Source organism: Palaemon carinicauda, chromosome 22 (assembly GCF_036898095.1).
Source record: "Palaemon carinicauda isolate YSFRI2023 chromosome 22, ASM3689809v2, whole genome shotgun sequence".
NCBI lineage: Eukaryota > Metazoa > Arthropoda > Malacostraca > Decapoda > Palaemonidae > Palaemon > Palaemon carinicauda.
Genome location: NC_090746.1, coordinates 72,669,933 through 72,686,446, shown reverse-complemented (window position 1 = coordinate 72,686,446; position 16,514 = coordinate 72,669,933). Strand labels below are relative to the sequence as shown.

At 50.4% G+C, this 16,514-nt stretch overlaps 1 protein-coding gene and 1 pseudogene across 1 annotated transcript in view; both read left to right on the top strand.

The window, feature by feature from the left end:
* LOC137616543 (transmembrane protein 69-like) overlaps window positions 1–16,514 on the top strand; it is a 99,216-nt gene that overhangs the window by 7,633 nt on the left and 75,069 nt on the right. The window lies entirely within an intron of this gene.
* LOC137616794 (5S ribosomal RNA) lies at window positions 5,790–5,908 on the top strand (annotated as a pseudogene).

The following is a 16,514-nucleotide window of genomic DNA, read 5'->3' as shown; positions in this document are numbered from 1 at the left end:
TGTACGCTTTTCCCCCTTTCACGTTGATAAGACAGGTGCTCAACAGAGTAAGGGCCGCCCGAAACCTAAAGATGACTTTGGTAGCGCCCTGGTGGCCGCAGAGGGAGTGGTTCGCAGACCTAAAAGACCTAACGAGTCAACCGCCGTGGCCTCTACCCGCCAGGTCAGACCTTTTGCACCAGCCTCACTTTCTCAAGCTCCACGACAACCCACTCTCCCTTCGTCTTCACGCCTGGAGACTATCCAGCGGCTCCTGAAGAAGGAAGGTTATTCTCCCCCCACGGCTAAGAGAATGTCTCTATACCTGAGAAAGTCGTCAGCCGCGATATACCAGGCAAAATGGGCCTCCTTCACGAAGTGGTGCTCTGAGAGGCACATTAGACCTCTTAAGGCCTCTGTCCCAGACATAGCAGATTTTCTGGTGTTTCTTAGGGACAAAGTAGGAATGTCAATTCCAGCCATAAAAGGGGTTCGAGCTGCCTTAGGCCAAGTCTTCCTCCTGAAGGGCATCGACCTGGGGGCCTAGAGACACATAGCGATGCTTGTCAAAAGCTTCGAGCAGTCTTGCCCCCCTCAGGCGAGGAGGGTGCCCCAGTGGGACTTAGCCAAGGTCCTGAAGATGCTGTGTCGTCCCCCCTTTGAACCCTTGAAGGATATCGTAGACAAAGATCTCACCCTCAAGGCCGTCTTCTTGCTGGCCTTGGCGTCCGCTAAGAGAGTGGGAGAGATCCATGGACTGTCATACGACGTCTCTCACTCAAAGGGGTGGAAAGAAGTATCCTTCAAGTTCGTGCCTTCTTTTGTGGCCAAGACTCAGAACCCAGCAGTCTGGGACCCGAGGTTTGAAGGTTTCTCAATTCCTGCCATCCCTAAGACAGGCAATGCAGAAGACTTAAAATTGTGCCCAGTGCGAACAATTAGGAAATACCTGGAAAGGACAGTGCATCTCCGACCAGGCATCAAGAGCCTCTTCGTTTCCACAGGTATTAATAAGAAACAAGTTTCCAAAAACACCATCTCCTTCTGGTTGAGACAGGTTATCGCCAGAACCTACAAGGAGGATGGCATGGCAGTGCCAGGCACTCCCAGACCTCATGACATCAGGGGCCTGAGCACCTCCTTAGCCTTTGAGAAAAACATGGCAGTAGGGCAAATCCTGCGAGCAGGTACTTGGTCGAACCAGTCAACCTTTACTGCCCACTACCTCAAGGACTACTCAAGAAAATCCTTGGACGGGTTCTCCATTGGAACAGTCATCTCCGCCCTCCAAGCGGTGTAACGGTAAAACCCCAGGCGCATTCAAGACTAGCGACCGGTAGGCACAAGTGCGGTTTCCTACCTCCTACCCAGTTGCTTACTTGCCTCTTCGGGGAGTACCGTCTGTTCCCAGAAAATAACACATTCTTCACGACTACGCTTCGAGAAGGAACGTCAAAAGAAGTTTTTCTAAGGGTGAGTACTTAGACACTAACGTGAACTTTTGTATAGTTACCTTCGCTTCCGCTCTCTAGTAGGTCCCGTTATCCAGAGGCCTCTTGGCCTCCACGGCCGGGTCAGTGGGTCAGAATAGCACTCCCTCCTCCTAAAGTGTAAGTCTCCTAAGAAAGTAGTTCGAGGTAAGTATTCGTGTTGGAACAAATCAAAAATTTTAAGTAATTTTTATTTTTCCTAACATACTTACCGAGAACTACTTTCGGGTAATGGCCCTCCCTTCCTTCCCCGAGTGCCTCTCTTCCCTTGCTAGCATTATGATAATTCAATAGAACTTAATGAGGAAGGTGACCCAGCAAGCAAGCGAACTACCTTAATCCTACCCTCGGGGCACATTCCTTGATGCCGGGGGTAAGGCTACTTAGAGCGCGGAGTGGGGGGGTAACTTACTCAAAACTCTGGTCGATGGAGAGGAGATCACCAGCGACTCCTAAGAAAGTAGTTCTCGGTAAGTATGTTAGGAAAAATAAAAATTACTTAAAATTTTTGATTTTTTGTTTTTATTTTTTTACAGTTACCGATCTAGTTCGTTTCTGTAATATGGCTACGGTGTGAGCTGTCTTGTGGAGGCCTGGGGATTCGGCTGTTGCTACCTCCCCTTTGGATTTTCGTCAGGGGCGTGTCTCCTTCTACTGGAAGTACTCCCGTGACGATTGACAGCTCTCCAGTTCATTTTAGAACTCAGGAGGCTTGCCTCCTTGGGTGGGTAACTTTCCTTCCGAGGGAAGTTTTTCCTGTCCAGGCTTGAGTTTTTTCCCTTTTGGGGGGTTCTTCTCTTGCCTTCTTTTCATGCGACTATGCTCTTGGTGCTGAGCGGTCACACCTGCAGTTTCGCTCAAGGGGCTGGGCAACTGCAGGAGCCCCTCTTCGGAGGATTGCTCCTTTTAGGTCACTGGCTGACCAGTCTCTTCTTCGAAGTGTTTCTCTTTCGTTCGCGAGAGAGTACACTCATAGAGACTCCTCTTCAGAGGATTCTTCTGTTGCTGTTGGCCTCCTTCGTCGTAAGGCTCACCGTCCGCCTCGTCGTAAGGGCCTCTCATCTCCCTATAAGGGTGCTAAGAGGCGCCTTTTTGAATCTACGTTTGCAGCCTACAACTCCTTCATCCGCCCTGATGCAGATGGACAGCAGTCTGACGGGCAACGGTCTTCCCGACGAACAACGGTCTTCCCGACGGACAACGGTCTTCCCGACGGCCAACGGTCTTCCGACGGACATCAGTCTCCCGGCGGACAGGCAACGGTCTGCTCCTGCTCAGTGTTAGCACACAGGCGCTCTCCTGCTCATCAGCGCTTCCTGATCGCTAGCGCTCTCCTGTTCGCCAACGCTCTCCTGTTCGTCAGCGCTCTCCTGCTCGTCAGGACTCTCCTGCTCGTCGGCGCTCACCTGCTCGTCGGCGCTCTCGTGATGTTTGCCCTCCTCGCCAGCGCTCTCCTGCTCATCAGCTCTCTTCTGAGCGTCAGCGCTCATTTGAGGATCATCGCCCTGCGGTCTCTGACCATCCTACAGTTCCTGCTGAGCTCCCTGCTCGCCATCAGTCTTCTGACCCTGTGGCTACGCGACATCGTTCAGCGCGTGTGTCAAAAGCACATGTTCGCCAACGCGCCTGCGATCTTCCTGTTCCTGCTCGTGAACGCGCCGCGCCACCTGTCCCTTCACAGGATCTCACGCATCGACCTCCTGCTCGCCAGCGATTACCCACGCGTCAGCGATCACCTGCTCGCCAGCGCACACAGGCAATTTTAGTATCGCCTATTCGCCAGCGTTCTCCCACGCGTCAACGTTCGCCTACGTGCTAGCGTTCACCTGCTCGTCAGCGCGCTCAGGCGATTTTGGTATCGCCTATTCACCAGCGTTCTACGCGTCAGCGATCACCTGTTTCTCGGCGATCTCCGGACCGCCCGCGTGTGTTACAGCCTGCGCGCCAACGTTCTCCAACGCTTCGTCAGCCGGAGGTTCTGAAGGGACATGGTTCGCCGGCTACTAGCTCGCCATCACGCGATCGCTCACCGGCGCATGCTGCTCGCTATCGCTCGCCAACGCGTTACCATGCCACAACGCGCCATCGCCTACCTGCGCGTCAGCACTCACCAGCTCACCACCGATCTCCTGTTGATCCACATCGCCAGCGGTCTTCCTCACCCACGCGGCAGCGCGTTTCCTCGCCATCGCGCCAACGCTTGCGTTCGCCGCCTCGGACACGCGCTCATTCACCTGCCCACCCTCGCGCCCACTTGCCCGCGCTACCGCTCGCCCGCGCGATCATTCGCCTGCTCGCCCGCTCCCACGCGCTCCCACGCGACCATTCGCCCTCGCGCGACCATCATTCGCGCCGAATTCCGCAGCCGGGGGTAGCAGCAGGAACGCGTGTTCCTAGACAACGCTCGGGATCGCCTCCACCCAAACACAGGTTGGTAGTGCAGGACAAGGACACTACTGAGGAGAGGTCAGTACATCATTCTTCCCCACCTTCTTTTCAGGCAGGTACTGTGGTGTCCACTCCAAAGGATCGCCCGATCCCTTTCCCTTTAACGAGGATTTCGGACTCTGTGTCCTTGGAGCAACAGACTTGGTTTGGTCCTCTGGCGCGGGCATTAGTGAGGGTTATGAAACCAGCACTCGCCGACCAGGGTAACAAACCAAAGGCGGTCTCTCCTACGCAGAAGAGAAAGAGAGGAGTGGACTTCGTGGGGACTTCCCCCAGGGCGAAGTTGGTTCCCAAGAGGTCGGTCGCGAAGGCCCCTTCTCCTGCTCAAGGGCTTTCTCCTTCTCCCGTGGACGAGGCCTTTCCGTCCTCAGGTGAGTCCAGTGGGGCGGTAGTCTTCCCCTCGGCACCAAGGGGGGAGACTTCGCTTCATGGAGGAGAATCATCTCGTGAGGAAGGGGACCCTCGAATCTCTTTGTTGGGATCCTGTATCCCTCCCAGGAGGGAATCCAAGGACTCCAAGACCGTCCCGAAATCCTCCTCAAGGATTCGCCAGGAACCCACGACTACCCGGGGGAATGTCCACGTTTCACCCCAGGAAGAGATCCCTGGGGCAGGAGACTTAGCTGTCAGCCCGCAGGGAGGAGAACAGCAGGAATCCAAACATACCTTCTGGCAGGTCCTAAGCCTGATAAGGCAACTTAACGGGCTTATGGATCCAGTCATCGCCCCCCGTGAAGGCAAAGACACGATCTTGGATGAAGTGTTTGACGTTCGGAAGGCCCCGAAGTCCAGTGCGGCTCTGCCCTGGTCTCGGGGTCTGAAGAGTGCCAGAGCTAGGGCCATCCTTGAAAAGAGTTTGTTTGTGCCCAAGGACAGAGACTTAGACAGCGGCTGTGCGGAGGAAGTCGACTTCCGTTTTCACTCCTCCAAGGCGCTTTCTTCCAGACTCTGCAGGGCTCCAGCGCCTTTTTCTTTCAACCACGTCGGCCTAAGTTATCGGCTACGACAACTGAGACAAGGTGTCCAATTGCAGTTTCCTCCTGTCGGGAACAGATGGCACGGGAGGCTCCCCCGAGGGGGGCATAGTCCTAAAGGGAGCGGCAGAGTTCACGAACTCTAGGATTGCAGGTTTCACGCTGGGAGGATGCTTAAGGTTACTCATCCGGATGACAGCATCCCGATGCCCATTCCCGCACGATCTCTGTGATCAGCCAAGGATATCGCACCTGCCGTCTCTGTCAGCGAATTCAGTGTCTCTGAACCTCTTTGCCTTAGCGTCGGCAAGAGTTGCCCGTTTGGGCAGAATGATCCATACCTTAGGCGAAGGTCCTCCATAGGATCATCGACGGCTTCACCCCCGTCTTCTTCAGTCGATCCTTTCTTGTAAGGAAGTATCTGAGACGGGAGTTCCGTAGTCGACCTCTCAGCCCTGATCAAGTTTGTTGAACAAACTTCGGCCAGTGTAGAACAGCAGAATCGATCAGACTGGTAACGAGGCGACAGGACTCCTTAAACCCTGGATCGGAAGGACGGGTACTTTCAGTTTCCATTCCATCCATCTTCCAGGGAGCTTGTGGAATTCAGCCTAGACTGCAGGTATTCCTGCTTATGATGCAGTGTGGCGATCCCGCCGTGGCATCGCAGGTTTTTTTCCCCAGAGAACTCTCCCTGCTTTCCTCATGGCCGCTCAGGTGCAGGCTTCCGCCTCCTTCGCTTTTTGGAGGGCTGGTCAACTCCAGTAGGCTCGGGTTCGACCTTCTTCAGCGCCGGGACAAGCTTCCGGATGCTTACCATGAGTGTGGGTTCATGGTATTTTGCTAGGAGCCTTCTCTTCTTCTGCCTCAACATCTGGGTATCTGGCTATGATGTTGAGTCAACGGCCTTACCACGTTGGAAACCCCGCTTCTCGTCCGTCCAGCGAGGTTAAGCAACGTCGGTTCTGGTCGGTACTTGGATGGGTGACCACCTGGGGACGCCAGATTCTGTTGCCACATCCTCCAAGCCTTCCCTTCAGTTGACTGTGGCAAGGCTGAGGAGAGTCGCAGTACCTGTTCTCAGTCAAGCAGAGCTTTCAGCCCTACCTTGGAACGTTTCCTAGTTCTCCTTTCCTCATTGACCCGTCTATAGTCCGAACGGTCGCCTCAGGATAAGTTCCATGTGGGGCGGTCCAAGTTCCGGTGGTTTCAGGCAACAATTAACCGGACTTCCTGGCCCCTATGGGACCAGCGGAACTATTAGACCTGCAATGGGTGTTGACCTATGGAACCTCTTGATGGGAGTGGATATTCTCGTCCTTTCCCCACATTCTTGATGCTGTTCTCGGACTCGTCAAAGGAAAGGAGGGGGGGGGGGGGGGGCGAATGTTCCAGTCCAGGCCTATGGTCAAGACCTGAAGGATACCTCTCCATCATTCAGGCAGGCTTAGGGGCCGTAGTCTGGCCCCTCTACAGATCCTACAGCTCCTGCCGAGTCGCTCCGTGCGCGTCGACTTCATGATTCTGGCGTGTTCTAACCAGCAGGGGACGCATTTTCACACCTTCACATCTTGCAGTAGAGATACCGAGATGATTGAGATAATCTCAATACCACCATCGGCTCTCTCATTCCAGGCAGAGGAATGTTCTCTCCGACTATCCGAGCAGAGCCTCGTAGAGAGAGTGTACTTGGGGGTCTTTGGCCTTGAGTAACCAGCAAGTCCTGGTCTGGGGCACCTGGTCGCGACAGCTTGGAACTTCAAGCTTCCGCTGTTCTTCCCCCCAGTCTCAGACCCCGAGACTCTGGCAAGATGCATTCCGGTGATGGTGGGACAACTTCGACGCCTGCGTCTTCCCTCCTTTTTGTCTGTGGAGAATGGGTCTCAACAAGACCAAGTTGTCTGTCAACTTTTCAATGGGAGAGCTCCACTGGGACTATGCGCAGAACGGTTTCTGGACCCTCTGCTTCCCCTGACGGAACTCCCGGGAGAGCTTCTCCCACGGCACAGACTATTCAAACAACCACATTGCAACATCTTTCACGAACCGGGGCGTCGCTTCGGCTTCATGCCTGGAGACACTACGCCTCCTCCTCAAGAAGAGACAACCCGCTACAGTCGCGGGACGGAGGTCGCGTCATCTGCGATAGTCATCCGCAGGGGTCTTCCAGGCAAGGTGAAGAGTCTTTGGTGGTTGGTGCCGTGGGAGATAGACTTCTTCCCTTGAGGCCTCTTCTCCAGCAATAACGGTCTTATTGCCTTTCGGCGGGAGGAAACTCCTTTCCGCTCTCGGCAATGAAGCCTGTCGCTCAGCCTTTCCCTGACCTTCAGGCTTAAAGGAATAACTTTTTCCTGCCCGCTGGATCTTTCCTCGCTCATGCGAAGCTACGATCGTCCCTGCCCTAGTCGGAGGGAGACCTCCAACTTGGAGCATGGCTCGGACTTTTTAGTCCCTTAAGAGATCTTCTCAAGACCCTTTACGACAGGCCTCGGATTGTATTCCGTCTTGGGTCTCCTGCTCACTCTGGCCGCGGCCAGTGTGTAAGCAATCTTCTTGGTCTCGTACGACTCCGCCCTTTCTAAGGAAGAGGGGAAGGCAACATTCAGGTTCGCTCCTGAGTTGTTGGCTAGACTCAGAATCTTGGGGTCCCGGCCCTTCGGTCCAATTCCTTCAAGATTTCGAGTCTCCATTCTGTATATGATGTCCCAAGACCTTCTCTTTCTTGCCAGTAAAGGAATCGAGAGGTTAGCTTTGGGAACAGCTGCAGTTTGTCCTCAGTTGCAGCCGATTTGGGAGCACAAGGAGGACACTGGGGAGAGTCACCAGTATACCTCTTCAGCTCGGACTCAAGGACATTCATCTCGACCTGTCTCCAGACCCTCCCCCGTCACGTCGCCCTACAGCACGATGTTGGATACATCGCAACGTCCCTCGCCTTCGAGTAATACTACTCTGTGACGCAGGTGCTACAAGCTGGAGTCTGGAAGGGTCTAATGACCTTCGCAGACCTCTTCCTGCAGGGCGTGACCCACAGGAGTTTTGATACGTTTTCTATTGCTCTGTGGTGGCTACACAACAGCTGGTCTAACGTCAGGCTCCTTTTTGGACAGGTAGCAGAAGGTTGAGGGCATTGTTATCAGGTTTTAGTCTGCATGAACGAAAGAAGTATGTCTGGCCCTTATTTCTTTCTTCATCATCCCCTCTACGGGGAAGCAGCATTCTGGTCTCTGCATAGCTGACCTCGTACCTCTGCAGGTAAACCATGCTTCCTTGTGTTCCGAGTATTGAGTCAATACTGTCGCATCCCCCATACCCTGACGAGGTGGTATTGGGAACGTCCTAACCCAGAGTTCCTTCTGGAACTCCAGGTCAACTGCCTAGGACGGGTCACACTTCTTCCTTCACACACAAGCTTATGTAGGCCACACGGTTCCTTGCGGAGCAAGGAACTTGTGAGGTGCAGGGACTCCTTTTCTCGAGTGCGACTCACTCGTATTCTGAGTCCCCGGGTAAAGCCAAAGCCAGTATGGCTGGGGACTTTCCACCCTACCTAAGGGGTAAGTCACCCAATGTAAATAGCGTGGTTTGTATTTCGGTTATGGAACAAATGACAAATTCGAAGATAATTTGTATTTTTCCTAACCATACAAACCTTAGCTATTTACACATATTTGCCCGCCAGCCCTGTCCCCCAAGACAAGTCCTACCTCTAAGTGAAAGTGAGCATTCACCTGTGTGTGAGAGGGGGGAGGGGTAGCTAGCTACCACTCCCCATACCCCCCCCCCCCCCCCCCCCGTTAACTAGCGCGGGGGTAATACACCCTCGTTAAATTCTAATGGCTCGCCATTTCAGCTGCGCTAAAAGGTAAACCCAATGTAAATAGCTAAGGTTTGTATGGTTAGGAAAAATACAAATTATCTTCGAATTTGTCACTTTGGACGGTTATTTGGTGATGTACTCCGTTTTTTCAATATTAATCTTACCCGATAATCATGTAGCTGTCAACTCTGTTGCCGACAGAAATCTACGGTCGGGATACGCCAGCGATCGCTATACAGGTGGGGGTGAACACCACAGCGCCATCTGTGGTCAGGTACTCCAGTACTTCTTGTCAACACCACCTCAATTTTTCCTCTGTCGTGCCTCCGGCTAGACCTACATGGATACGCTGTTGATTCTGGAGTTATTGCTCACGATTTGGTGATGTATTTGCTCTAGAGTTTAGCCTTCGCTATTCAGGAAGCTATATCATTAGCTTAGCAAGTTTTTGGAATTAATTTGATTTAATTTTTGATTTAATTTTGGTACGAAGAGAGTATGAACTCTCTTTCACTTTTAAATGGCCGACCCTTCCCTTAGACGGAAGTGTTGGTGTCGAAGAGAGTATAGACTCTCTTAATTTTGCTTAACAAAGTTATAGATTTATTTTATATCTCTCCGCCTTTTATAGGCCTCTTTGATTAACTTCCTTTTATTATAAACTTATTAAAATTAATTTTTATATTTGTTTATATTCGACCTTTCCTAATAGTAGGCGGTCTTTTCTTGGAACCGAAGTTAATTAACATTGAGCCCGTCATTTCGTTTTTACCTGTTAACATATTATGCTATTTTAATGTTTTTGAAAGAATTTCTTTGATAGTCTTGTACTGTTTTCAAAGTTGAACTAACGTTTTGTTTTGTCTCTGCAGTTGTTGACGTTCAGAACGTTCAACTTGCGCTCTATCGTTACGATAGAGAGAGAGTCTATCACGGTGTCACGTTGCAGTAAGAGTAAACCGATTCTAGCGTTTTGTTCATTCTTTCTTAGCTTAAATGGTTTTAATTCTAATAAAGGAACTTTTTATTTGGGAAATCTTTCAGTTTTTTTCCTTTAACAATAATATGTTTTAACGATATATATAATTGGGCTCTTCTCTCAGGTGCTAAGTCAAGAGAGAGAGAGAGAGAGATAGAGACGGAGGGAGAGAGAGGAGGATAAACGTTTCGTTCAAGCGGGTAACGTTGTTATCGTTTTTGCTCTTCTCCCTAGTCTCTTTAGGGGAAGAAGGTAAACGTTTCTAGAGTTTTATTCTTGTTCTCAGGCTTTATGCGGTGAGAGATTTTAAACGTAGTTTATTTGATCTAGTGTTTAGTCTCTTTTCCAGCCACTGAATTATTTATCTTTCATTATGTTTTTCTGTTACATTGTAATACTGTTTTCGCAATTACTAACTTTTAACGAAGGATAGAATTGCGTGTTTCAGGTACAAACCACTTAAAGTTTCGAGTTCAGTGAAATAAGTGCAAACAGAAAATCAAAAGTGATAAAGTGATAAGCGCAAAGTGTTACAGTGTTGCGTTTGAGGGTTCGTCTGTTCGTGCCAGTTGTTCGCCTAGTCTGGGACCTCTTACAAGCTCCCAAGCCCAGGGGAGAAGTAATGTCGAAGGACTTATGGGTTCAGCAGGCCTTGATCGACGAACAGACGTTTCCCTCCGTGGTTTCGGGTGTTACCAACTCACGTAGCCGACGTGATCACCCCACCCACACAAAGACGAGAGAGCCCTTTTATTCATCGTCTGCGGAAGAGGTTTCTCGCAGAAACCATGGACCAAATCTTGCAGCTTTTAAGTGCAAGTCGGTCCCTTCCGCGCAAGTCCAACTCCTAGGTGGTGCCATTAGCACTGGGTCAGTTCGGACTTGCTGCAGTACGACAACTGCACACCTCCCAGAGAGGCAAGGTGGTATCGCAACAGACAGTAACTCCGTCTGTTGCCGCACCAGCTGTTTTAGACCCTCAGTTTCAACGGACAGTAGCTCCGTTTGTTGTTGTCTTTCTTAAACTCTAGTGGTCTATGCTGCTGACAATGCAGTCTCAGCTTGCGGTGTTGATGCAGGAGTTTCAGGCAGAGAAGGTTAGCACACCTCCTCCTGCGAGCGCTCATGAGGCAGCCGCCTCAACTCCACCTCTGCGCAGTCCACCCTGCCAGACGTATGATGTTGAGGTTCCTCAACCTACCTCCACGCGTGAGCTGCCGCATTGGGAGTTGCCAGATACCAGCGCTGTGCAGCAACCTCCACTTTCCTTGAGGCAGGAGCCTCTTGCTATGCGGCAACCTCCTCAACACTTGAGGCAGGAGCCTTATGCTTTGCAGCAACCTCCTCTACCCTTGAGGCAGGAGCTTCATGTGTTGCGACAACCTCCTCCATCCTCGAGGCAGCAACCTCTTGCGTTGCGGCAACCTCCACCATCCTTGAGGCAGCAACCTCAACTCTTGCGGCAGCCACCTCCACTCTTGAGGCAAGAACCTCAACTCTTGAGGCAAGAGCCTCAACTCTTGAGGAACCTCATGCTATGAGGCAGCCGCCTCAACGCATGCAGCAACCGCATTCTTCACAGCATGAGCCTCTCTCTGCGCAGCTACCTCCTCAACCCTTGAGGCAGACGCAACTCTTGAGGCAGGAACCTCTCAGGAGCCTCATGCTATGCGGCATCCTCCTCAAACCATGAGGCAGGAGCCTCATGCTATGCGGCATCCTCCTCAACCCATGAGGCAGGAGCCTCATGCTATGCGACATCCTCCTCTACCCATGAGGCAGCCTCATGCTATGCGGCATCCTCCTCAACCCATGAGGCAGGAGCCTCATGCTATGCGGCATCCTCCTCAACCCATGAGGCAGGAGTCTCATGCTATGAGGAGCCTCATGCTATGCGGCATCCTCCTCAAACCATGAGGCAGGAGCCTCATGCTATGCGGCAACCGCCTCAACCCATGAGGCAGGAGCCTCATACTATGCGGCATGAGCCTCATACTATGCGGCATCCTCCTCAACGCATGCGGCATAAGCCTCATCCCTTGCAGCTTGAGCCTCATCCCATGCAGCATGAGTCTCATACCATGCAGCATGAGCCTCATCCCATGCAGCATGAGCCTCATCCCATGCAGCATAAGCCGCACGCCATGCAACATGCTCTGCTTACCTTACAGCATGCTCTACATACAGCATGCTCTGCATACAGCATGCTCTGCATACCTTACCGCATGCTTCTCAGTCACACATCTTTGGTTGTTGCCAACTCACTAGACTGTCAAGCAGTTTCATAACGTTGCCTTCTAGTCTGCTGCTTTTGCACCAGTGAAACCCTTACTGAGAGAACTTAGCTTTTCTCGGATATGGTTCCTGTAGATGAGAAAGTGCTATTCTCCCTCCTTCTGATTTTCCCTTGAGGACTCTGTCATTTGGAGAGGAGCCTTTAGCTGCTTAGCCTCCTATGGACTTTTATTTAAGCATAGCATGCTTCCAGGGAGGGTAATGGTTCCACTTCAGTCGCTAACCCCGTCTGTTACCACACCTGCTCCCATAGACCTTGAGCTGTGTTGCAAGACATGCAGTCCAAGCTTAGTCCTTGTTAGAGGATTTTTTGTTTACGGAGTCAGTGTGTCACTGGGAAGACTTTCAACAACCAGCAGAAGTGACTTGTTGTGACGCAGTGCGGCAACCTCAGCAACCCGATAAGGAGTTGTCTGTACGACCCAGACAGTCTAGACAGCTTCGGGTTGTCACTGTACTTCCTCGCTTCCCCATGGTTGACAGTTCACAGACTGTGCAGCAGTACCATGATCTTGTGTCCGGCTCCGTCAGACGACTAGCTTTTAAGAGCTCCCACAAGTCGTCGCTGTCTGGAGATTCTCAGATGGACTATGGATCTGACCAAGGAACTGGGCCTCCTGGTCAATTTTGAGGAGTCCCAGCTCGTCCCATCCCAGACCATTGTCTACCTGGGTATGGATCTTCAGAGTCGAGCTTTTCGGGCTTTTCCGTCGGCCCCAAAGATATACTAAGCCCTAGATTGCATCCAGAGCATGCTGAGAAGGAACCGATGCTCAGTCAGGTAGTGGATGAGTCTAACAGGGACACTTTCATCGCTGGCCCTGTTCATCGAGTTAGGGAGACCCCACCTCCCCCCCTTCAGTATCATCTAGCGGCTCACTGGATAAAGGACATGACGCTAGAGACGATCTCAGTTCCTGTTTCCGAAGAGAGGAGGTCTACTCTCACGTGGTGAAAGAACAGCTTTCTTCTCAAGGAAGTCTACCTTTGGCTGTTCAGAAACCCGACCGCCGTCTCTTCTCTGACGCATCAGACACGGGCTGGGGTGCGACTTTGGACGGACAGGAATGCTCGGGAACATGGAATCAGGAGCTAAGGACACTTCACATCTATTGCAAGGAGCTGTTGGCGGTTCATCTGGCCTTGATAAACTTCAAGTCCCTCCAGCTTAACAAGGTGGTGGAGGTGGACTCTGACAACACCACAGCCTTGGCTTACATCTCCAAGCAGGGAGGGACTCATTCGTGGAAGTTGTTCTAGATCGCAAGGGACCTCCTCATCTGGTTAAAAGATCGAAAGCTCACGCTGGTAACGAGGTTCATTCAGGGCGATATGAATGTCATGGCAGATCGCCTTAGCCGGAAGGGTCAGGTCATCCCCACAGAGTGGACCCTTCACAAGAATGTTTGCAGCAGACTTTGGGCCCTGTGGGGTCAGCCAACCATAGATCTGTTCGCTACCTCGATAACCTAGAGGCTCCCGTTGTATTGTTCTCCGATTCCAGACCCAGCAGCAGTTCACGTGGATGCTTTTCTGCTGGATTGGTCCCATCTCGACCTGTATGCATTCCCGCCGTTCAAGATTGTCAACAGGGTACTTCAGAAGTTCGCCTCTCGCAAAGGGACACGGCTGACGTTGGTTGGCTCCGCTCTGGCCCGCGAGAGAATGGTTCATAGAGGTACTGCAATGGCTGGTCGACATTCCCAGGACTCTTCCTCTAGGAGTGGACCTTATACGTCTACCTCACGTAAAGAAGGTACATCCAAACCTCCACGCTCTTCGTCTGACTGCCTTCAGACTTTCGAAAGACTCTCAAGAGCTAGGGGCTTTTCGAAGGAGGCAGCCAGAGCGATTGCCAGAGCAAGGAGTACATCCACTCTCAGAGTCTATCAGTCTAAAGGGGAAGTCTTCCGAAGCTGGTACAAGGCCAATGCAGTTTCCTCATCCAGTACCACTGTAACCCAGATTGCTGACTTCCTGTTACATCTAAGGAACGTAAGATCCCTTTCAGCTCCTACGATTAAGGGTTACAGAAGTATGTTGGCAGCGGTTTTCCGCCACAGAGGCTTGGATCTTTCCACCAACAAAGATCTACAGGACCTCCTTAGGTCTTTTAAGACCTCAAAGGAACGTCGGTTGTCCACTCCAGGCTGGAATCTAGACGTGGTCCTAAGGTTCCTTATGTCATCAAGATTTGAACCTCTCCAATCAGCCTCTTTTAAGGACCTCACATTAAAAACTCTTTTCCTCGTGTGCTTGACAACAGCTAAAAGAGTAAGTGAGATCCACGCCTTCAGCAGGAACATAGTTTTCACATCTGAAACGGCTACATGTTCCTTGCAGCTCGGTTTTTTGCTAAAACGAGCTTCCTTCACGTCCTTGGCCTAAGTCGTTCGAGATCCCAAGCCTGTCCAACTTGGTGGGGGACGAACTGGAGAGAGTACTTTGCCCAGTTAGAGCTCTTAGGTACTATCTAAAAAGGTCATAACCTTTACGAGGACAATCAGAAGCCTTATGGTGTGCTATCAAGAAGCCTTCTCTTCCAAGGTCTAAGAACTCAGTTTCTTACCTATTCAGGCTCCTGATTAGGGAAGCACATTCTCATCTGAAGGAAGAAGACCTTGCTTTGCTGAAGGTAAGGACACATGAAGTGAGAGCTGTGGCTGCTTCAGTGGCCCTCAAACAGAACCGTTCTCTGCAGAGTGTTATGGATGCAACCTATTGGAGAAGCAAGTCAGTGTTCGCATCATTCTATCTCAAAGATGTCCAGTCTCTTTACGAGAACTGCTACACCCTGGGACCATTCGTAGCAACGAATGCAGTAGTAGGCGGGGGCTCAGCCACTACATTCCCATAATCCCATAACCTTTTTAACCTTTCTCTTGAATACTTTTTATGGGTTGTACGGTCGGCTAAGAAGCCTTCCACATCCTTGTTGATTTGGCGGGTGGTCAATTCTTTCTTGAGAAGCGCCGAGGTTAAAGGTTGTGATGAGGTCCTTTAGTATGGGTTGCAGCCCTTTATACTTCAGCACCTAAGAGTCGTTCAGCATCCTAAGAGGACCGCTACGCTCAGTAAGAAAGACGTACTTAATAAAGGCAGAGTAATGGTTCAAGTCGTCTTCCTTACCAGGTACTTATTTATTTTATGTTATTTTTGAATAACTAATAAAATAAAATACGGGATACTTAGCTTCTTTGTTAACATGTATGCTGGTGTCCACCCACCACCCTGGGTGTGAATCAGCTACATGATTATCGGGTAAGATTAATATTGAAAAATGTTATTTTCATTAGTAAAATAAATTTTTGAATATACTTACCCGATAATCATGATTTAATTGACCCACCCTTCCTCCCCATAGAGAACCAGTGGACCGAGGAAAAAATTGAGGTGGTGTTGACAAGAAGTACTGGAGTACCTGACCACAGATGGCGCTGTGGTGTTCACCCCCACCTGTATAGCGATCGCTGGCGTATCCCGACCGTAGATTTCTGTCGGCAACAGAGTTGACAGCTACATGATTATCGGGTAAGTATATTCAAAAATTTATTTTACTAATGAAAATAACATTTTTGAGTTTGGGCTTTCGCATGATTGTTTTCCTTTTCATTTATTCTTGGAATCTTTTTGTTTTGGCGTTAATTTTTGTAATTTAACCTTTGTTTATGGTTTTGGTCTCTCTCTTACCAATTTAATATGGCCGACCTCTCCCCTGTAATTCAGAAGTGTGTTAAAGGTTGTCGTACAGTACTCCACTTCCTAAGGCTTTTGTGGACCCTCATAGTATTTGTATTAAATGTAGGGGTAAATCTTGTTCTTTTGGGGATCGGTGTGATGAATGCATTTCGTTAACCGGTAGCGAGTGGGTAACATATGAACGTTACATTAATAGATTAGAGAGGGACAGGGTTAGGCGCAGTTCGTCTCGTTCTGTTGATTTGTCCTTACCTAATGTCATTGATCCTATTTCTTCCCCCGTAGTGGTAGATCAACAACCGAAGGAACCTTCTATGAAGGATATGTTAACCGCGATTCAGGCTCTCGGTGAAAGAGTTAAATCTTTAGCTGCGGACAAAAATCAGATCTTGTCCGAGATCAATGTGCTGAAAAGTGGTCACACGGGCGACCAACCAAATGTGAAAAGTGTTTCAAATGTGTTTAGTGTTGTGGAGGGTGCGTCTGCACGATCCTGTCGTTCACCCAGCCTACGACCTCTTTCAAGCTCCCGAACCCATGTGAGAAGTACAGTAACCCATATTAAATAGCTAAGGTTTGTATAGTTAGGAAAAATACAAATTACCTACGAATTTGTCATATTTTAGTTAACCTCACTTGGTGCACTGTAGGCATTACAGTACTTAAGGGTCTTTGCAGCGTTCCTTCTTCCCATATCCACACTTACTTTATATCCTCCTTTACCTCCGATCTTGCTTTCTCTCATTCATCTTGCTGTCCAACTTCTAACTTTTACCTCTCAGTGTAACTCAAATGTTTTGCCCTAGATGTATTCATGGCTGAATGGCCTC